We start from the raw sequence: 23,144 nt of genomic DNA on the forward strand, positions 1-23,144 counted from the left end.
ACATCATAAATTTGGGGAGTAGAATAAGGTGACTTCAGGGCTTGATTCAACAAAAAACAGTCCACCAGCCCATTCAATGAAATATTTCCTGTGATTTGTATAAAAGTGGGTTGGTCCTGATCTGTAGTGTTGAAGAACCCTTGGAATGCATAAAGGCAGGGAGGACAGAGACTCATAAGCACAGGAAACACTGGAATAAACACTGATAGACTCATGCACGCTTCACCAGAAAACTGGGGCGGGGGTGGGGATTGGATATGTGTACAAAAGAAAACACATCCTGAAAGTCAGAACAAGGTGCAGAGCTAGAGAGATGTAAGTTTCTCTTGCTCAGTTTGCACGGTGGCAGCCCATCTGAACATTTAGTTATGCTTCAAATCTCTGGTCCTCAACTTGAAGAATCAAAGACAGAACACAATTCTCTCATAGATTCACATAATCAAATAGTGGAAAGAGGAGTGTCCAGATAGTTCAACAAATGGAAGTTCCTCGAGGGTCGTGAGCCCCTTCCTACATGCCTTGCTCTATCTCTTCACCTGTATCCTCTGTAATAGCCTTAATAATAAACCTGAAATTTTAAAAAGAAGTGACACAGAAGTGTAATGGTGACCATGTCCAAGATTCAACCCAATAAAGAAATTCCTCTTTAACATCCTGATAGATCCACCTTTAGTCTCACCAGATTTGAATATATTCTTGTGTTATACTGCCCTGGTTGGAAAGAATAAGTAATCCCATTTCTGAGAATTCTGCACAGAAAAACTAAAAATGTCAAGGAAAAAAGTTCCACACTTAAGCATATTCATCCAGAATTTTTTAACAGCAAAGAACAAAAATAAAGCTACAAGTTTCCAATAAAATAGGAATAGCTAAACAATGTAGTCATAAGATATTATGCAGAGATTAAAAATGTAAAAAATGCTTATATCATAGCATGCTGCTTTTTCAACAAATACATCATAGCTATGCTTTAAAAAGGAAATATAAAAAAATAGCTGCTTTGGATAAGAGTATGGCTGATTTTTTTATTCAAATTTTCAAATGTTTTAGTTTTTTTCCCTAGAAAGACACATTAATTTTTTTTTTCTTTTTTGGAACCAGGGATTGAATTAGAGGCACTCAACCACTGAGCCACATCCCCAGCTCTTTTTTATATTTTACTCAGAGATAGGGTCTCACTGAGTTGCTCAGGGCCTTGCTAAATTGCTAATGCTGGCTTTGAACTTGCAATCCTCCTGCCTCAGCCTCCTGAGCTGCTGGGATAACAGGCATGGGCCACCGCCCCTGGCATATTAATTCTTAATCAGTAAAAAACAAACAAACAACAACAAAAAAAAAACACGGAGGGAGAAAAAACTTAATATTTTTGTTTTTTGTGGTGTTAGGGATGGAACCCTGGGCCTTGCACATGCTAGACAAGTGTTCTACCACTGAGCTACATCCCTACCTACTGTTTTTTTTTTTTGTTTTGTACCCTTTTTTGGTACTGGGAACTGAACCCAGGGGTGCTTCACCATTGAGCCACGTCTCCAGCCCCTTTTATTTTTTATTTTGAGACAAATTCTCATCAAATTGTTTAGGGCCTCGATAAATTGCTGAGGCTAGCCTCAAACTTGTTATCCTCCTGCTTTAGCCTGTTGTTGGGATTACATGTATGTGCCACCACGCCCAGCCCACCTACCATTTTGGTCCTACTTCCACTTCTGGGCCATACAGAAGTCTACTCTTTCTTCCCTATGCTGGTTCTCTGTGCTGTGAGAATGTCTGTACTTCCACCAGGTCTCTCCACCAATCATCCCAGACATTAGGACCTCCCAAGGCCATTTCTGGATCTTCCACCAACCATCTGCAGATTTCTAACACACCCTCATGAAATTACACCTTTTTCACCTGATCTGTGAATAGCCTCCCTCCTTTCTTTTGGCATTTAACACAAAAGGAAACTATATTTCTAAACATTACATTATTGCAGGGATTTTTTTTCCCCTTTAATGCTAAACTTGCTGCTTGATTAGGTGTCCCCATTCAACTTGAGTTCTTTGGGGCTAATGTCTCCAAAATTGATTTTTGGGATCATAAGCTGTTAAAAAGGCATCTCTTACAGCACCTGTAAGCACCAAGAACATCCAGGAATACCAACTGAAAACAACTACATTTTCAAGATAACTGTTCTAGCGCTCTTTGGCCATCAGATAATTAATATAAGCTAGGGCTGGGGTTGTAGCTCAGTGGTAGAGCGGTTGCCTAGCATGTGTGAGGCACTGGGTTCAATTCTGAGCACCACATATAAATAAAATAAAGGTCCATTGACAACAACAACAACAAAAAAAAAGATAAAATAAAGCTACTTAAGCTAAATACTGGCTGCAATTGTGTCTATACTCTGATTTGTTGTATAATGATCAAACCCAAAACAAAAATATAATTTCATGCAATCACCAAGAATGTAAGATAAACTATATTAAAATGAAAATAACACCAAACTAGGAAGAATGTGTGACCTTGCTCAAGTCTCTCTCACAGGCACAGGAACAAAACACTGAAGGGGCCATGTATGTCACCACAAAAAGGTTCATTCCTTGCCCCTACTGTTTTCCTTGGAGAACTGCCATGGAAGTCAAGTGAAACAATGTAAATCAGAAGTTTTTTTGTTTGTTTGTTTTTGTTTTTTTCCAGGCAAGGGGTATAGCTCAGCAGCAGAGGACTGGCTTAACATATATGAAGCCCTGGGTTCAATCCCTGACAGAAAGGAAAAAAAGTATTTTTCTCTTAAGAATACAAATGCTGGGGCTGGGGTTGTGGCTCAATAGTAGTGCACACATCTGGCGTGTGTGAGGCACTGGGTTTGATCCTCAGCACCACATAAAAATAAATAAATAAATAAATAAATAAACAAATAAATAAGTAAATAAAATAAAGGTATTGTATCCATCTACAATTAAAAAATATTTTTTTCAAAAAGAATGCAAATGCTTTTATCTGCTAAGAATAGTAATTAACCAAATATTATGTATTTGCTACGTGCCAGGCATTGAATTAATTCATTCATTAACTCATATATTTATTCATTTAACCAATGAATGCAAGAAGCTTCTACTATGTGCCAGATACTGTTCCAGGCCCAGGAGATACAGTAGTGAGCAAAACGGGCAGGGTACTTACATTGTAGCAGGAGGCAACAGACAATAAACAATAATAGAAGACGGGATGTAGCTCAGTGGTTGAGTGCTTGCCTAGCTGGACACAAGACCCTAGTTTGATCCCCAGTACCACAAAAAAATGAACATAAAACAAAACAAAATACCCAACACACACGCCCACAAATATAAATAAAATAAGAAGATATCCAACAGTGAAAAATGCTGTGATGACAATGAAACTAGATGATGTGAGAATGACTCATGAGCTATTTTTAGACTTGAGATCAAAGATGATGTAGTGGTCATTTTTGGAATTGTCTGGCTGCTCCAAACCCCTTCCCATATTTTGGGAATTCCCTATCTAATGAGTCTGGTGGGAAGCAGAGCCCCTTCCCACTATGAAGTGGGAATGATGCCAACTGAGATTCTCTAAGGCTCCCTTATAGCTAGAGTGGACACATATGATCCACGCTATACCAACAGACCCATCATTCCTGGACCCTGAATTGGTTTCTAGTGTCACAGAGTCTGAAGACAGCAAAGAGTCCCTGCTGGGGTATAGCAATGGGTGGCTACAGTGACCACCAAGGTCCAGAGCTGCTGGTGGCAGTGGAATGCACTGTGTGAATGGTGATGGCAATACTGTCCTCACTGGACTGGTTCTGTGAATTACTGCCCAGATTCTCTTGTACTAGCCTATTTTTTCAAGCCTTGCTCTGTGGTCTTCCCTGATGTTTTATAAGCTTCTCTAATCCCCTTTCAATCATCAGCCAGACTTGCTTTCTGTTGCTTACAATTACAAATTCTGCCTAATACAAAGGGGTTGAGAAGATGACATTAAAGCTGAAACATGAACAACAAGCAAAGAACTGGGGGAAGACAGTTCCAAAGGGAGAGTGTTAAGGCAGTGGAGGAAAAGAGGTTCAAAAATTTGTAAGGTACTGGGCTGGGGTTGTGGCTCAGTGGTAAGAGTGCTCGCCTCGCATGTGCAAGACCCTGTGTTCGAGCCTCAGCACCACATAAAAATAAATAAGTGAAATAAAGGTATTGTGTCCAACTACAACTAACAAATAAATATTTTAAAAAATTTGTAAGGTACAATCTACCATCACCATTCTACAGATAAGAAAATAGATTCATGGTCATAAAACAATTTTCACAACATCACTCTGCTAATAACTTGGAGCTGCAGCAGGGATTTGAGTCCAGAGCTATGAGTCTAAAGCCCATACTGTTAACCATTATGGCATATAACGATCTACAATAATGTTCACTATGAAAATATCCCAAAAGAGCCAACTAAATTGTCACTACTCATTAATTTTCTTACAAAATTAACTGAGTATTTATCAATCATCAAGCAATTTTTTGTTAGATATGGGGAACATTGAGATGAAAGACATAGTACATATACTAAGCGAGACCAGAATCAAAGACAAGGGGGTTTAGCTAAAATTGGCACGTGGCTTAGATATACCAAAAGGTACAAGAGAGGCAAGGCAAAACAAAACCAGACTAGCAGGAAACCACATTCAGTCAAAAGGTAAAATGGAACTGAGTGTGGCGGTGCATGCTAGAATTCCAATGACTTGGGAAGCTGAGGCAGGAGGATCACAAGTTCACTGCCAGCCTCATCAACTTAGTGAGACCCTGTTTCAAAATAAAAAGTACTGGGAATGTAGTTCAGTGCCCCTGGGTTCCATTCCCAGTACAAAAAAAAAAAGAAAAAGAAAAAGGGTAAAATGGAGCCAGGTGCGGTGGCATACACCTGTAATCCTAGAAATTCTGGAGGCTAAGGCAAGAGAATTGCAAATTCAAGGCTGGTCTCAGCAATTTCTGAGATCCTCTTTCAAAAGGGCTGGGAATATAGCTCAGAAATACAGTACCCCTGGGTACAATCCCTAGAACAGCCAAAAAAAAAAAAAAAAAAGCAAAGTGGAAATTGGGATTTATAACAGAGTGAAAGGCAGAGACTTGGAAAAACTAAAGTGTAAAATTCAATAATCCAATACAACTAATACCTAGCTAGCATTCTGATGAAGTTTTTTCTTTTTTTTTTTTTGCTCCCATCCTGAGAAAAAAAGGATAATGTAATAGCAGATAGTTTGTCCTGGACCATGGCCTACGTTCTCCCTTCACAAGGAAACAGAAATTGAGTGTCTTTCCACAAACTTTTTACAGGCAGACAAACATAACTGGGAACACATCTAAGTGGATATTATTTAAAAGATTCACACCAGGAGGGAAATACCCTTAAATCTATGAAGGGGCAAAACTAGTTTTATACTTCAATCCAAAAGTATCTTAAACACAAATAATTAGATCAATAACAATAGTTATTGGATGATAAGGAGATTTAATCATGGTCAAATTTTAAAACATGATTTTAAGGGAGGTTCTTGAAGTAGTGAAAAATTTAAATATGGAATGAGAGACTTGGAATTGATACAAGGAATTACATATATGATTAAATAGTAGAGAGAACTACATCATGGGGATTTCTCTCTCTGGTGTGGCATGCAAATTACATAATGTTCAGTTCTGCTGAGAGGCAAAAAGACTGAAATTAGTGACTTTCGAGAATTCGGAAAAAATTTTAAAAGTGCTAGACTTTGAAAATATAGCTGAATCCCTTTATGTTCAAAACACTAGAAAAACTAGGGATAACAGGAACTTACCTCAACATTGTAAAAGCTATATATGCTAAGCCTCAGGCTAGCATCATTCTAAATGGAGAAAAACTGAAGGCATTCCCTCTAAAATCTGGAACAAGACAGGGATGCCCTCTCTCACCACTTCTATTCAATATAGTTCTCGAAATACTGGCCAGAGCAATTAGACAGACAAAAGAAATTAAAGGCATTAAGATAGGAAAAGAAGAACTTAAATTATCACTATTTGCGGATAATATGATCCTATACCTAGAAGACACAAAAGGGTCTACAAAGAAACTACTAGAGCTAATAAATGAATTCAGCAAAGTAGCAGGATATAAAATCAACACGCATAAATCAAAGGCATTCCTGTATATCAGTGACAAATCTTCTGAACTGGAAATGAGGAAAACCACCCCACTCACAATATCCTCAAAAAAAAATAAAATACTTGGGAATCAACCTAACAAAAGAGGTGAAAGATTTATACAATGAAAACTACAGAACCCTAAAGAGAGAAATAGAAGAAGATCTTAGAAGATGGAAAAATATACCCTGTTCATGGATAGGCAGAACTAACATCATCAAAACGGCGATATTACCAAAACTTCTCTATAGGTTCAATGCAATGCCAATCAAAATCCCAACAGCATTTCTTGTAGAAATAGATAAAGCAATCATGAAATTCATATGGAAAAATGAAAGACCCAGAATAGCAAAAGCAATTCTAAGCAGGAAGTGTGAATCAGGAGGTATACCGATACCAGATTTCAAACTGTACTACAGAGCAATAGTAACAAAAACAGCATGGTACTGGTACCAAAACAGGCGGGTGGACCAATGGTACAGAATAGAGGACACAGAAACCAATCCACAAAATTACAACTATCTTATATTCGATAAAGGGGCTAAAAGCATGCAATGGAGGAAGGATAGCATCTTCAACAAATGGTGCTGGGAAAACTGGAAATCCATATGCAACAAAATGAAACTGAATCCCTTTCTCTCACCATGCACAAAAGTTAACTCAAAATGGATCAAGGAGCTTGATATCAAATCAGAGACTCTGTGTCTGATAGAAGAAAAAGTTGGCTCCGATCTACATATTGTGGGGTCGGGCTTCAAATTCCTTAATAGGACACCCATAGCACAAGAGTTAAAAATAAGAATCAACAAATGGGACTTACTCAAACTAAAAAGTTTTTTCTCAGCAAGAGAAACAATAAGAGAGGTAAATAGGGAGCCTATATCCTGGGAACAAATCTTTTACTCCTCACACTTCAGATAGAGCCCTAATATCCACAGTATACAAAGAACTCAAAAAATTAAGCAATAAGAAAACAAATAACCCAATCAACAAATGGGCCAAGGACCTGAACAGACACTTCTCAGAGGAGGATATACAATCAATCAACAAGTACATGAAAAAATGCTCACCATCTCTAGCAGTCAGAGAAATGCAAATCAAAACCACCCTAAGATACCATCTCACTCCAGTAAGATTGGCAGCCATTATGAAGTCAAACAACAATAAGTGCTGTCGAGGATGTGGGGAAAAGAGTACACTTGTACATTGCTGGTGGGACTGCAAATTGGTGCGGCCAATTTGGAAAGCAGTATGGAGATTCCTGGGAAAGCTGGGAATGGAACCACCATTTGACCCAGCTATTGCCCTTCTCGGACTATTCCCTGAAGACCTTAAAAGAGTTTACTATAGGGATACTGCTACATCGATGTTCATAGCAGCACAATTCACAATAGCTAGACTGTGGAACCAACTTAGATGCCCTTCAATAGATGAATGGATTTTAAAAATGTGGCATTTATACACAATGGAGTATTACTCAGCACTAAAAAATGCAAAATCATGGAATTTGCAGGGAAATGGATGGCATTAGAGCAGATTATGCTAAGTGAAGCTAGCCAATCCCTAAAAAACAAATGTCAAATGTCTTCTTTGATATAAGGAGAGCAACTAAAAACAGAGCAGGGAGGAAGAGCATGAGAAAAAGATTAACATTAAACAGGGACGAGAGGTGGGAGGGAAAGGGAGAGAGAAGGGAAATTGCATGGAAATGGAAGGAGACCCTCATTGTTATACAAAATTACACATAAGAGGATGTGAGGGGAAAGGGAAAAAAAATCAAGGGAGAGAAATGAATTACAGTAGATGGGGTAGAGAGAGAAGATGGGAGGGGAGGGGAGGGGGGATAGTAGAGGATAGGAAAGATAGCAGAATACAACAGTCACTAGTATGGCAATATGTAAAAACGTGGATGTGTAACCGATGTGATTCTGCAATCTGTATACGGGGTAAAAATGGGAGTTCATAACCCACTTGAATCAAATGTACGAAATATGATATGTCAAGAGCTTTGTAATGTTTTGAACAACCAATAAAAAAAAAAAAATAGCTGACACTGGGTGTAGTGGCTTATTCATGCAATCCCAGCTATTTGGGGGGCTAAAACAGGAGGATGAAAAGCTGGAGGTTAGCCTCAACAACTCAGCAAGATCCTATCTCAAAATTTAAAAAAAAAAAAAAGGACTAGCATGTATGAGGCTCTGGGTGCAATCCCCAGCACTTGGGAAAAAAAAATGAGTGGTAGAGCACTTGACTAGCATGTTGCAGGCCCTGGATGGAATCCCCAGTATTTGCGGAGCACGCGTGTGTGCGCGCACACACACACACACACACACACACAAAAGAAATAGAAAAAAGGAAGGAAGGAAGGAAAATACAGCAGAGAACATGTCAAATACAGACCATTCTCTTTAAAGAGAACTCAATATGGTGCCAGGCATGGTGGGACACACCTGTAATCTCAGAGACTTGGAAGGCTGAGGGAGTGCAAGTCATGGCAACTTACTAAGACCCTAAACAACTTAGGGAGACCCTATCCCCAAAAATAAAAAGGGCTGCGAATGTAGATCAGTGATAAAGTACCCCTGGGTTCAATCTCCAAAATCCCACCCAAAAGAGATCACAATATAGTTGTCCTTAATAGAATATCAGTGGCCACAACACCATCGTAATCAGAGCCATTGAAAGACTTTAGTCCCTTTTTCGAATAGGAAATTTAACTGAATTAACAATAGGAATAACAATGACAATAAATTCAGAAGGAATAACATGGAATAATATATTAAATATTGTTTATACTAATTTTTTCATACATTTTAGAAGAAAGCACAAAAATGACAGCAAGGAAATAAATTAAACATATGAGAGTAGAACAAGGCACCCTGAAAATCACTAAAGGAAAATGGGGACCATGACAGGCCACAGGAAATGTTCAATGCATATTTTCTTCATTCTAAGGCAAACACAGTTAATTTAATACATCCTGATATTCACACTTAAAGCCCTAATACCACTGAGGGCTAAATTATTTACAGAACATGAAAGCTCAACAAAAATTTCTTCAGCTAGAGTACAAAGGTTTAAGAATAGCATCTTCCATAGTTTAGGATACTGCAGGCCAGCTCTAACAGGTACTCAATGAAAAGCAAGAAGAAAGATAAATGTCTGAGCTAAGGATATGACAAACATAAAAATACTATGGCACACAGGAAAACATAATATTATAATAAAAATATGAGCTGCTATGCAGTTGTTACACCTCTGGTATTCTGTTCCTGGAGCTCTAAAATGCTTTAGAGTACTTTAGCCTCATCTCTTTCACAAACTTTCATTTCAAAAATAACTGGAAAACTCTCTTCTCTGAACATATCTCTGCTAGTATGAAGAATGTTAATAACAGTATATAATATTCCCTGGGCATAGTGGCATATGCTTGGAATTAGCTTCTCAGGAGGCTAAGGCAGGAGAAATGAAAGTTCAAGGCTAGCCTGGGCAACTTAGCAAGACACTGTCTCAAAATTAAATAAACAAATAAAGGGTTAGAGAGAGGGCTCAATGGGAAAGTACCCCTGGGTTCAGTCCCCATGTACTTGGAAAAAAATTCAATTAATTGCTCAATTTGGAGGAATTGATCTACTCACAATGCAAAGGGTACCAATAATATAATAGCCCGAGGTTAATAAGCCTTAGAACAAAGCCCATCCACAAAGATTACCTATCTGGAACCAAGGACTGAATGGTAATATTCCAACAAAAGGAACCACCCATGCCATGTGTGCCATAGTCCTATCTGGATAATGTAACAAAAAGAGAATAGACTTCAAATACTGAGGTATCTGGGGGGCCTGAATTCTAGCCCTTTCAACATGCCAATTAGGCAAGTTATTTAAGTTTTCTGAGTTAATTAACGGCTGGGCACGGTAGCACATACCTGTAATCCTAGCAGTTTGGGAGGTGGAGGAAGGAGAATCGCAAGTTCAAAGTTAGCCTCAGCAATTGAGCGAAGCGCTAAGAAACTCAGTGAGACCCTGTCTCTAATAAAATACAAAATAGGGCTGAGGATGTGGCTCAGTGGTCGAGTGTCCCCGAATTCAATCCCTGGTGCCTCCGCAAAAAAAATTTTTTTCTGAGTTTTAATTTCCTCATTTGTAAAATGAGGCTCTTGTGAGAAATAAATTATCTATGAAAGTGTATAATAGTACCTGGATCACAGTAGGTTTCAAGAGATGTTAGCCAAATGTGAATTTTACTAAAACCTGATGACTCTTGTTATATATGCTCAGTAGCATAGATTATATTTCTTTCTCATTTCCCTACCAGAAACAATGAGAATTCCACTGTAGTATTGGGCAGGGGGCAGTCAGGGCAGGGAGTATAGTCTTTATCACCTGTGTTAGCTTTGAAATGCAAGATCAAAAGGAAAATGTGACTTGTTAAAAATAAAGATATGCCACACAAAAATTTGTGCAAGAATGTTTACAGTAGCATTATTCATCATAGCCAAAAGGCAAAAACAATTGCCTATCAAGCAATGACTAGATTTTTAAAATGTGTACATCCACATTTGTTATTTGACTGTAAAAAGTAATGAAGTATTGATACATACTAAACATAGATGAACTTAGAAACATTATTCTAAGTGCAAGACTATATACTGTATGCTTCCATTAATATGAAATGTTATTGGGGGAGCATTGTGGCATACACCTATAATTCCAGCAGCTCAAGAGGCTGAGGCAGAAGGATAGCAAGCAAATTCAAGGCCAGCTTTAGTAAGGACCTAAGCAACTTAGTAAGACTTTTTTTTTTTTTGGTACTGGGTATTGATTTCAGGGGCACTCGGCCACATTCCCAGCTCTATTTGTATTTTATTTAGAGACAGGGTCTTACTGAGTTGCAGCACCTTGCCGTTGCTGAGGCTGGCTTTGAAATCGTGATTCTCCTGCCTCAGCTCCCTGAGCAGCTGAAGACCCTGTCTTAAAATAAAAAATAAAAATGGCTGGCGATGTAGCTTAGTAGTTAAGCACCCTGGGTTTGATCCTCAGATATGTGTGTGTGTGTGTATGTGTGTGTGTATGGTTGGGGCTATAGCTCAGTGGCAGAGCACTTGCCTAGCATGTGTGAGGCACTGGGTTCGATCCTCAGCATCACATAAAAATAAACTAATAAAGGCATTCTGTCCATTTACAACTACAAAAAAAATTTTATCGGGCTGGGGATGTGGCTCAAGCGGTAGCGTGCTCGCCTGGCATGCGTGCGGCCCGGGTTTGATCCTCAGCACCACATACAAACAAAGATGTTGTGTCCGCTGAAAACTAAAAAAATAAATATTAAAAAAATAATTCTCTCTCTCTCTCTCTTTTTAAAAAAAAAATTTATAGCAATATTACTGAGTATGAAGTGATGTTTCATTGTGGTGTGAGGTTCCTTTTTGAAGTGAAAGAATGTTTTAAAACTATGGAGGTTGGGCATGGTGGCACATGCCTGAATACCCAGTAACTCAGGAGGGTGAGGCGGAGGATGGCAAGTTTGAGGCCAGCCTGGGCAACTTAGCTAGGTCCTAAGCAACTTAGTGAGACCCTGTCTCTAAATAAAAAAGAAAATAATAAGGGCTGGGAATGTGGCTCAGTGGTTAAGCACCCTTGGGGGTTAAATCCCAAGTATCAAAAAAATAAAATAAAATAAAAAAGCACACCTCAGGCTGAGGAATGTGGTTTAATGGCAGAATATGTGCCTAGCATGTGCAAAGCCCTGGGTTCCATTCCCAGCACATTAAAAAAAAAAAAAAAAAAAAGGAAAAGCCCACCTCAAATGGTTAAACATAGAATTAACACATGACCTAGAAATCCCAATCCTAGGTATATATCCAAGAGAACTGAAAACAAATAGCCATACAAAAATTTATACAGGAATGTTCACAGTAGTGTTATTTATAATAGCCCCAAAGTAGAAATAACCCAAATGCCCATTAACTTATGAATGGATAAATATAATGTGGTATAGTTGCATAATGGAATATTATTTACATAAAAAGGAATGACATACTGGTTTATACTACAATATGGATAACTGGAAACATTCTAAGTGCAAGAAGTCAGTCACAAAAGACAATGTGCTAAAAAATAAGTAAAAAATAAATACATAAGTGATTTGTTTATTTTTAAGATGATTAAAGCAATGTATTATATGATTTCTTATATAAAATTTCAAGAACAGGAAAACCTATAGAGACAGAAAGTAAATTAGTGGTTGCTTAAGGCTAAAAGAGGAGATGGGGATGATCGGTGGACAGGTGGTAATATCTTAAAAGTATGTGTTTCTCAAATATATGAAAAAATGTTCAACATCATTAGCAATTAGGGAAATGAAAAATCAAAACTACACTGATGTCTCACACCAGTCAGAATATGACGAATAATAAATGTTGGAGAGGATGTGGGGAAAAAGGAACACTTTTACACTGTTAGTGGGATTGTAAATTATTGAAATTAGTATAGAAGTTCCTCAAAATACTAGGTATGAAACAACGATATGACTCAGCTATACCACTCCTTGGTAATCATCCTAAAGAATTAAAGTCAGCATACCATAGCAATGCATGCATACCCATGTTTATAGCAGCACAATTCACAATAGCCAAACTATGGAACCAGCCTAGATATCCATCAGCAGATGAATGGATAAATAAAATGCAGTATATATACACAATGGAGTTTTATTCAGCCACAAAGAAAAATGAAATTATCATTCACAGGAAAATGGATGGAACTTGAGACCATTATGTTAAGAGAAATAAGCCAAACTCAGAAGGTCAAGAGACATGTTTTCTCTCACATGTGGAAGCTAGAGAGGAAAAAGGGAAAGAAAGGTGGGGGGTGAACAAATGAAAAGGAAAGAGAAACCAGTAGAATGGAGGAAGGCGATCAGAAGGTAGGAGAAGGGAAATAGAAGAGTGCTGGGGAGGAATACTGGTCAGATTATACTGTGATACTGTGTGCATGTACTAATGTGCAACAACAAACCCCACCATATGTACAACTATAACACACCAATAAAAAATGTAGAGGAAAAAAAAATATGTGCTTCTTTTTTTGAGTGATGGAAGTGTTCTAAAATGAGATAGTGATGAGGGTTGCACAAACTTTGCGACTACTAAAAACAGCTAATTGCATACTTTTTTATAGTATGTGAATTATATATCAATTATTAAGAAAAGCCCCAAATCTTTTTTCCTTTTCTCTACCTCAAAAATCACAACTTACATATAAAAAGAAAATTCACTTCTTATCCTTTCCTCCTGTCTGTATCCTCCTACCTTGAACGGGAGGAGTATGTGACTTCTGTTCCTTAAAAAACAAAGCATCCTGAGGGCCAGCTCTTCATCTCATTCATCTATTAATCCTCCTAGGTCTCCCAGGAGTGATGAATTTAGCAGATACTAATAATGATTACTGAACTGTTTCTTAATGAATAACAACATGACTACCTTGCATACATTATAATATTTTATTCCTATCAAAATGCTCGTTCATACTTTTAAATTGCTTCAGAACTATCCTGTGAGGAATCCATAAAGCTATTATTATCCCCACTAAACAAGGGATAACTGAAGCACAACATTACATGATACTGAGGAAGAAGCATTGGACTGGGATCTGGGGTCTTGTGCTCCAAGCCAGCCTCTGCTTTTAACTGGCTGTATGACCCTTAGGGAGGCATTTCATTCTCTGTCTCTTTTTCCATCTGTAAAATGCAAAGCTGACTCAGATATGAGCTACAAAACTCCTTCCAATAACCCTCTCCTATGATTCTAAGGAGATATTACTATTTAGTAGCAAATAGAAGAGAGAATTTAAATCATCTGTATTCTTTTCCTCTGGACATGTTGCCTCCAGCCAGGGTGACAACTAGACTCCCTTTCGACATTCTCAATTATGCAAAAGACATGCTCAAGTTTTCTTTAACTCTATTTGTGGTGGTTTTCCTACTGGTGCAATCCTATAGAAAAAAAATGCAACAAAGCTGTATTTTCAATTCATAAAGGTCACTAGAAGTAGCATAATAAGAACTGAGTTGTGGAATATAACAGATCTAAGGTTCAAATTCCAGCTCTGCCACTATTTTCTGTGTGACTTAACATTTCTTTTTTTTAATATTTATTTTTTAGTTGGACACAATACCTTTATTTTGTTTATTTATTTTTATGTGGTGCTGAGGATCGAACCCAGGGCCTCACACGTGCTAGGCGAGCGCTCTACCGCTGAACCACAACCCCAGCCCTATGACTTAACATTTCTAAACCTCAGTTTCCTAAATTAATAATACCCACCTATGCAGGGTATTAAGAAATGGAAGAGCACATGTGTAAAATGCCTGATACCAAGGCTGGTAAATGATACTTATTGAACATTCTAAATGTTTTACAAGTGTTATCTATCTCACAGATTCCTTATAACAGCCCTATGAGACAGGTGCTATTATTATCCTTACTTTACAGATGCAAGATCTCAAGCACAAAGTTAACTTACCAAAGTTACATAGTTATTAAACAGAGTCAATCTAGATATTCTGACCCCAGAGTCCAGGCCATTGACAACCAAAAAATTATTATTATTACTATCTCTACTTGAACTACATCCAAGTCAAAATTGCCTGGCTGAGGATTTAGCTTAGTGGTAGAACACCTGCTTAGCATGTGCAAAGCCCTGGGTTCATTCCCAGCACCAAAACCCAAACAAACAAACAAACAAAACAAAACCCTCACTCTGCTGGTCTCAAACACAACTTTAGATTGCCACTTCAGGGTCATGGACTAAGCTAGCACAAGGAGAGTTCCTAGAAAAGATGTGGCTTGTAGGAAGTCTCATCAGTGAAGCACCTTTGGAAATGTTCCTTACCACATTTGAGGCTCCTGACTCAAATGATCCCACTTGGGGTTGACTGAAGCTTTCTCTATGGAAGTCAATCCTAAGAAATTCTTTACTTTCTTGGGAGATTAAATGAGAACTCACTTTGATGCCTCCTCTACCTGAATGGACTTTATAGTCCCATTTGAGCTTTGTGAACATTTTTTTTAGTATGTTTTCAGAACTTTGCTTTTCAGTGATCATAGTTTACCTGCCTTCTCCTAGGCCCACAATTATCATAAGATAGAAGGGAACAGAAAGAGAAAAAGAAACATATTTTGATAATGCTGTCCTCTCTCCACATTTAATGAAGAGCATCTAGTCTTGGACTTTACCTTTAATTTGCATCTTTCCAAATCCTGCCCCAATCAAAGTACTACCTCTTAGAGGCTGAAGTTTCACCCTCTAACTCTACTTAGCAGAAAGAACAAACAAAAATAAGCCAATCAATTTGGAAATGCTTCCTTTCTAACTCAGTTACATCTGTGCTACATCCAGATGTGTGACTCAAGAGGGAACCAGTAAGACAGCAGCCCCCAAACACTCAGGCCTCAACTGAAAAAGGTGCCCCAAAAGGGCTACCTGGCTCAAATTCTGAGAAAGGTTCCCTAAAGATTCAGAAATAAGCAGTTTTATTTTTCCTGAAAATAGAAAATGGGCTCATAAAAAAAGACAAAACCTTACAAAGGTTCTGCCCTTCAAAGCCCTGGATAGCTCCCTGGGCAAGGTCTTATCCTGCTTCCCCCCACAACCCCATTCCCAAGAAAATGGGGTTAATACCTCCCCAGATGGCTACAGGGAGGATTAAGGTTCATTATTCTTGGCATCCAGCTCTGGCACAGCTCTAGTGTTTCTGACCTTGTTTGTGTAAAAGAAGATATTAAATATAAAAATGTAAACAGTGACCCCTGAATCTGGCTCTGTGAAAGTGGCTGAGAATTTGCTTTGCACTGGGCCTGAAGCTGCCTCCTATATTCTGACCTGTTGGCTACTTCCTCCCCTTATTCAGGCTTCAAGTTTTTAGTATTAGTCACTATTGTCACAAAGCCCTTTGAAGAGTCTGCTGCTATTACTAATAGTACAAAGAATGAGACCCAGAACTCTGAGGGGTTCACTCAGGCCCAAATTCACCCTGAGGAAGCCAATAAAGTGGTACTCCTTTACCCACAAGCCCTGGCTCTTGAGGGCAATCAGTGAGGTCCAGTAAAAAGCACATATTATATCATTCAGTCCTCATAAGCTCACTATAACATAGGTACCATCATAAGCCTCACTTTACAAATGAGAAAACTAGCTTAAAGATGACCTGTGACTTAGCCTAGGTCACCAAGCTAACAAGGAACAAACATGGGTGCAAATAGTATCCCTATCATCACTAGCTATGTAACCTCCAGCGTATTTCTTTACTTTCTATAGTCTTAGTTTCTTCATTTGGAGATAATGATTATTTCTACCTTACAGAAGATTTCTGAGGTTTAAGTGAGATATTGTAAAAAAGTGTCTAGCAAGTGCCCAGTATATAGCAGATAATGAATACATGTCAGTTTTTATAATAAAAAAGATAGGGAGTGGGGCTGGGGTTGTGGCTTAGTGGTAAAGCGCTCATCTAGCATGTGCGAGGCGCTGGGTTTGATCCTCACCACCACATAAAAATAATAAAGGCATTGTGTCCAACTACAACTAAAAAAATTAAAAAAAAAAAGACAGGGAGTTTGATATCATTTTCATAGAATCACACTATTTAAAATACTGAAAGATCACTTAGTTCAATTATCTAACTGAGTATGGACCCTTCTATCACAGCTGTGAAAAATGCAGCAAAGAATCTGCTTGAAAACATCCAATGATGGGTGACTCACTCCCTCAGAAGGTAGTCCATCTTGTTTTTAGAAAGCCAAATTCTTTGCTAGGTGACTCGCTTAGGTATTTTCAATGATAACTATACTACTGAATATGAAGTGGTATCTCATTGCTGTATGAAGTTTCTTTTTGAGGTGACTGAAATGTGTTAAAACTATGGTGGCCAGGCATGGTGGTGCATGCTTGTAATCCCAGCTAATCCAGAGACTGAAGCACCAGGATCACAAATTCAAGGTTAGCATAGGGAACTTAGTGAAACCCATATCAAAATAAAAGGGCTTGGAATATAATCAGAGGCAGAGGGCTTGCCTAGTATGTACAAGGCCCAGGATTTGAGCCCCAGAACCATAAGAAAAAAAGTAAGTCAAATTTTCTATCAAATCAAAGACTACCCTCTTAGACTTTCTCTTCTTTAATCCTAGTGCTGCCATCTAGAATCATATAGAGAAAGCCCAGTTCCCTCTCTCCATGACAATTCTTCAGGCATTTTCAGGCTGGTATCATGTTTCCCAGGCTCTCTCAACCTTGGTCTTTTCAGCCCCTTATCACATGTCATAGTCCCAAGAGGCAACTCAATATCACAAAGCAGACAGACCTGGGTTTGAATTCTAATCCTTCCTCTTACTAGCTGTGGGATTTTAAGCAAGTTTCTTAACTTCTCTGAATCTGTTTCTTCCTATGTATAATGGAGAAAATTATTCTGATTTCACAATACAATCATGACTGTTAAATAAAGTAAGAACACTACCTAGTACCAAGCCCAACATACACCAGACCCTCAATAAATGTCAGTCACTTTTTAAGACATATGCCAACTGGTAAATATCTCTCAAAGTAAATTAGCCAGAATTAACTATAACATGGGACTGGTTTCTAATGGCAACTTTCAGGACCTGGGTTTTTGAAGACATGAAAAAAAAGAAGAAAGCATGATCCAAGCATTCTATGGCTCCAGCAACCTTAAATGGCAGCCCAAAGATGTAGCGAAGAATCTAGAAAGATGAGAATGAAAGAAGAAAGGAGGGCTGAAGATGTGGCTCAAGTGGTAGCGTGCTCGCCTGGCATGCAGGCGGCCCAGGTTCGATCCTCAGCACCACATACAAACAAAGATGTTGTGTCTGCCGAAAACTAAAAAATAAATAAAAATTCTCTCTCTCTTAAAAAAAAAAAAAAAAAGAAGAAGAAGAAAGGAAACAGGACAGATTTTCTGCTGTTATTGTTTTTGTTTTTGCACTGGGGAATGAACCCAGAGACACTATACCACTGAGCTATATCCCTGATCCTTCCTATTTATTTATTTTTTATTTTGAGACAAGGTCTTTCTAAGTTGCTGAGGCTAGTCTTGAACTTTCAATCTTCTGCCTCAGCCTCCTCAGTTGCTGGGATTACAGATATTCTCCACTGCACCCTGTAATTGTTAAGCCAGAAAAAGCAAGTATTACTATCTTACATGCTGTCTATGACTTTGTCTAAGACCCAGAACTGCATGTGTGGGCCATATGCCCTAATTTAAAAGGAGAGAAGAAAAATAAAAGTTAAGTAAGAATGAGGCACAGTCTGAGTCTTCCTCAGAAGTTGGCTCCTCAAGATCCACAGATATTTGCAAATGGGCTTTAATATCTTCAGTTGTGTTCTTCTACATCCTGAAGTCCAGGTGTGTGAAAACACTGTACAGAGGATGCTTGATAAATGACTCAATACTGAATTCCTTCCAGCTAGAAAAACTGCCACCTGTGTGACAATTCAAAACTGGCAAATAATAGTTAACACTATCATCATAAGCATTACACATATTCTCTCTCCCTAAGTGACCACCAGGAAAGAAGTTCCAGGCAGAAATATGGATTGTTGCTAAATTATTCTGCAGAGTTGATTCAAAAGCACTGTCTCTACAAGTTGAGATGTGACTTGAGCATAAGTGTATTCCCCAATAGGTCAAAAGGAAAAGGATCCCAGACTTCAAAACAGTGTGGTCACAAACTGACAGAAAAGGTTTTTTTCTAGGCCTGCAAATGAAATACGACAATCTACAACAAAGAAATCAATTGTTAGTCTCAGCCCTGTTATTCCTTGGTCTGTTTTAGAGGATCTGGGTATTACACTCAACAGTAAAAATTCAATTCTAGCTGGGCGAGGTGGAGCATGCCTGTAATCCCAGTGGCTGGGTGGAGGGAGGGGTGGCTGAGGCAGGAGGATCGTGAGTTCAAAGTCAGTTTCAGCAACAGCGATGTGCTAAGCAACTCAGTGAGACCCTGTCTCTAAATAAAACACAAAATAGGTCTGGGGATGTGACTCAGTGGCTGAATGCCCCTGAGTTCAATCCCCAGTACACCCCCCAAAAAAGATTCAATTCTATCCCTCAAAAGATACAAGAATTACACAGAAGAAAAGTCAGAACTCAAACCAGAAATAGCCTTAAGTAATTCCTTCACCATGGTGAGCAGAAACTAACCACCCAAGGTTCTAAAGTACAAAAAAACTTAATGCAGACCACTGGGCATACCTGTGCCTTAGGTGGGGATTTCATAACCTCTTTGAATCAGAAGATGTCCTCAAAATAGTTTTCCCCTAGAACTGTTTCAGGCTTATTTTAAAAAGGAACACTCAACTGCCACTTTGCCCTGATTATCCATCCCATCCTTGGAAAAAGTGGGGACTGAATCAGGTTCCTAAACTCTCAAACTTGAGAAGAAAACTTTAAAGCCGCTTTATCACTATCTCAGGAAGTTAAAGAAAATCCGAAAAAAAAATTTAGGGAAAACAGTCATATTAGGCTATCAAACATAAGTCATAAGCTCCCATACTTCTTCTCTAGAAACCCTGGCAGGGGAGAGTAAGCCAGAGGGCACCAAGCAAATACAATCCGCCTGGCAAGGGGGTGTCCCACTGCAGTATTCAGAAAGAATGGATCCTGCTGGTTCGAAGTCTCTTCTATCTCCTCACTTCCTATTTACCCTTTGAAATGGGTACTGAATGGCCCATACCCAAGTAGAGATCCTTTGTACTGGGCGACTGGTGGAAACACCTTGACAAAGTTCAGTTTGGAGTCAGGACGGGCCACTGAAGTCATCTGCGGCTGCCAGAAGCCTACACACACACACACACACACACACACACACACACACACACACACACACGAGGGAGAGGGGGAGATGGGGAGAGGGCGAGAGGGGGAGAGAGGGAGGGGGGAGGAGGGAGAGGGAGGGAGAGAGAGGGAGAGAGAGGGAGAGAGAGAGAGGGAGAGAGAGAAACACGAACAAGAGAGCAGGTCAGGTCATTGCTCTCCTGTGACTTCCACCTGCCCCCTTCTTCCTGAGACCGGTGCCAGATCAGATGTCAAAAACTCCGCAAAAAAAGTCCCGTGATGGGACGACTTCCACCTCTCCCCCCAGCAGAGCCTCCCGGGACACCCACAGCCTTCTCCCGTCTAGCACTCCGTCTCCACTCCACCCCCGGCCCATTCTGCCCGCCGCCCCAACGAGGCCTGTCCCCTCTCGGGACATCCTGGGGCTCAGAGGCGGGCGGGCTCAGGCCCCCAGGCCGGCAGGGTTGGAGCCAGCCCAGAGCCGGCGGCCCGTGCTCTGGGGCTGCGGGAGCCGGTGCCCGCCTCGGCGCCCGCGGAGGGCTGGGGGCGGCGGCGACTCGTACCTGTCAGGTCTCTTCCTCGGACCAGCAGCGGCGCAACTTCAGGAGCCCATGTCGGTCCGGGGGACCCGGCCCCTCTCCCGGGAGTGGGGGCGCGGATCCCGGGAAGGGGGCTGGGGGGCCCGGGCAGCTCTAGCCTCTTCCCATGCTCCCCGCCCGGCGCCTGGCCGGGGCCGGACAGCGCCTCCCCCCGCCCCTGCGCACCGCCTCACACCCGCGCTCACACACACTCACACTCCCTCGCGCGCTCTCACACACGCACTCCCCTCCCTCCTCCTGCTCTGTTTATCTCCTCCAGCTGTCTGGGGACCCAGGAGAAGCCCAGCACTGCGCCTGCGCCACGCAGTCTACGCGCCCGCCCAGCGCCTCGCAGCCGGTGGCTACGCTACGGAAAGGGCGCCCGACAGTTTCCAGAATGGCCAGCTGGGGCCCCAGCTCCCCCCCGCGCCCGGTCAACGTCTGCTGCCGGCGGCGCCTACTAACCTGCTAGTGGGGGAGCCCCGCTCCGCCGCGGCCAATCCGCTTTGCTGCTCACGGGACCGGCAGCCAGTGGGCGGGCGGGAAAGCGGGTTAAGCCCTGGGGCATCCTGGGAGTCGTAGTTTTTCGCCGCCAAGGAGCCCAGGCTGAGCGGGCTCGCCCCGCCCGGTTGCCATTAGTTACCTGGACGCACCTCCCTTCCCACCACAATGAAAAATGCTTCTTCACGCTGCTTTCGGGACCCTCCCACACACACTCGCCCATTACCCCCAAGGAACAACACACCCGTTAAGAGCTCTTCAAGACTTCTGAGCCCCTGAATTGCTGGACCCCTCCTGCTAGGGCCCAGCCCCGCCCCCCAAGCCAAGCCTCAGGCTACTACTTCCCTCTGAGGGGAGAGAGGTGGGCTGCCGAAATAACACATTCTTCACTCATGTTTCCCTAGTCTGAAGGAAGAGGATAAAAGGGAATTGCTCCTGCACTCAGTAGCCTTAAGGGGAGTCAGCCACACAAACTCTGGGAACCCTAAGACTGATGGGAGAGACAAGGTGCAGCTGATACTAGTGGAGTCACTGCTGTTCCCATCTCGGAAGAGGCAGTTCCAGTCTTATGCAGACCCACTCTCTAAGGAAGTTACCAAGGTGACTTGGGAGGCACTAAGCCTAACTTTTTTAGTGGTACTGGGGATTGGATACAGAAGCACTTGCTCACTAAGCTACATTTCCAACCATTTCCATTTTTCTCACTAAGTCACTGAGAATCTCACTAAATTGCAGAGGCTAGTCTTAAATTGTCATCCTCTTGTCTCAGCTTCCCCAGTAGCTGAGATTATAAGCATGTGCCATGGGGCTGGCTACACCTAACTTCTTAAGGCAGAGACCACAGAGCCTCAAGTCAGAAAAGGAAGACATTGTCAACTTCTGAGAAGGATAACTTGTCACTTACCCATAGGATAGTACTTTTCAGATAAAAAAAAATTGCTTGTATTTTCACTGTATTATGTGTGTATACTTCTTAAGTTACTGCTAATTGTGTTTTGCAGAGAGGAAGCTTGAAGCATAAAGAGGTTAAAGGCAATTTGCCTAAGGTCAGCTAACCTGTAAGGAAGCAAGCTGAGATTCCAATCCATATCGACTTAACTCCAGAGTCTGAGCAATGCTCAGGATAGAACCCAGGGCCACACATGCTAGGAAAGCACTCTACCACTGAACTATGCCCACTAGCCTCTAAGAATCTGAATATTTAAACATTTCCTGTCCCTGCTGTGAAGACTAGGCAGCACCTATACTCGGGATGGACTGGATATACATATCAGCACTCACAGTGTTTGTACCATGTTTATGACTCTGTGAATTGCTTTTTTCCCAATTCTGCTTTTATGTATAATAGTCTGTGAGCTCCCAAAGGGTGATTCCTCTCCATTTGGAAGAATAAAAACCTACCCTTGCAAATTCAGCTTATAAAGCTTTTCATGCCTTTCTCCTAAAAATGTTTTGGTCATTCCTCCTGACCTTTCCCTGACAGCTGTTCCACTGACTATGAAAGAATCATAGACTTTGGAATTAGAAGAAAACTTTATCATCTATCAGCTGCAATTACAATTGATTATTTTCTATGAGAGGTACTCACTTGTGCACTCATCCCCCAGTCATGTCCTCTATGAATGTCTACACGTATGTGTACACATATACATTCACACATACTAATTCATTTGACCTTCACAACCACTTTATGAGTTAAGTATTATTCTTATTCCCATTTTACACAGAAGAAACAAGAGACTCAAAAGGTGGTTAGGGACTGGGGATATATCTCAGTAGTTATACAGCTGAGGCTGTCCTTAAACTTGCAATCCTCTTGCCTGCCTAGTTGCTGGGATTACAGGTATATGTCACCACACCTGACAAATTTCTGTTTTTATAAACTATTCAATCTATAGTATATTTTATTATAGAAGACTGAATAGACTAAGACATTGAGACACTGACAAACTTTTTATAAAAATTAACTCAAAATGGATCATAGGGGACTGGAGTTGTGGCTCAGTGGTACAGCACTTGCCTAGCACATGTGAGGCACTGGGTTCAATCCTTAGCA

At 40.6% G+C, this 23,144-nt stretch overlaps 1 protein-coding gene across 3 annotated transcripts in view; it reads right to left on the bottom strand.

Annotated features, from left to right (window-relative positions):
- Positions 1-20,864, bottom strand: part of Wdtc1 (WD and tetratricopeptide repeats 1) — a 68,161-nt gene extending 47,297 nt beyond the window's left edge. The window contains exons 1-2 of one of the 3 annotated variants that reach the window (XM_046468589.2): positions 20,573-20,864; positions 19,909-20,011 (exon numbers count right to left, since the gene is read on the bottom strand). The gene's annotated coding sequence lies outside the window, so the exon portion shown is untranslated. The remainder of the gene's footprint in view (positions 1-19,908; positions 20,012-20,572) is intronic. The other 2 variants (XM_046468587.2, XM_046468588.2) reach the window with 2 other exon arrangements.
- Positions 20,865-23,144: the final 2,280 nt, after the last annotated feature.

The sequence above is a fragment of the Marmota monax genome, unplaced genomic scaffold (genome assembly GCF_021218885.2).
Source record: "Marmota monax isolate L192 unplaced genomic scaffold, Marmota_monax_Labrador192_F-V1.1 WCK01_AAM20220418_F8-fsc00008, whole genome shotgun sequence".
NCBI lineage: Eukaryota > Metazoa > Chordata > Mammalia > Rodentia > Sciuridae > Marmota > Marmota monax.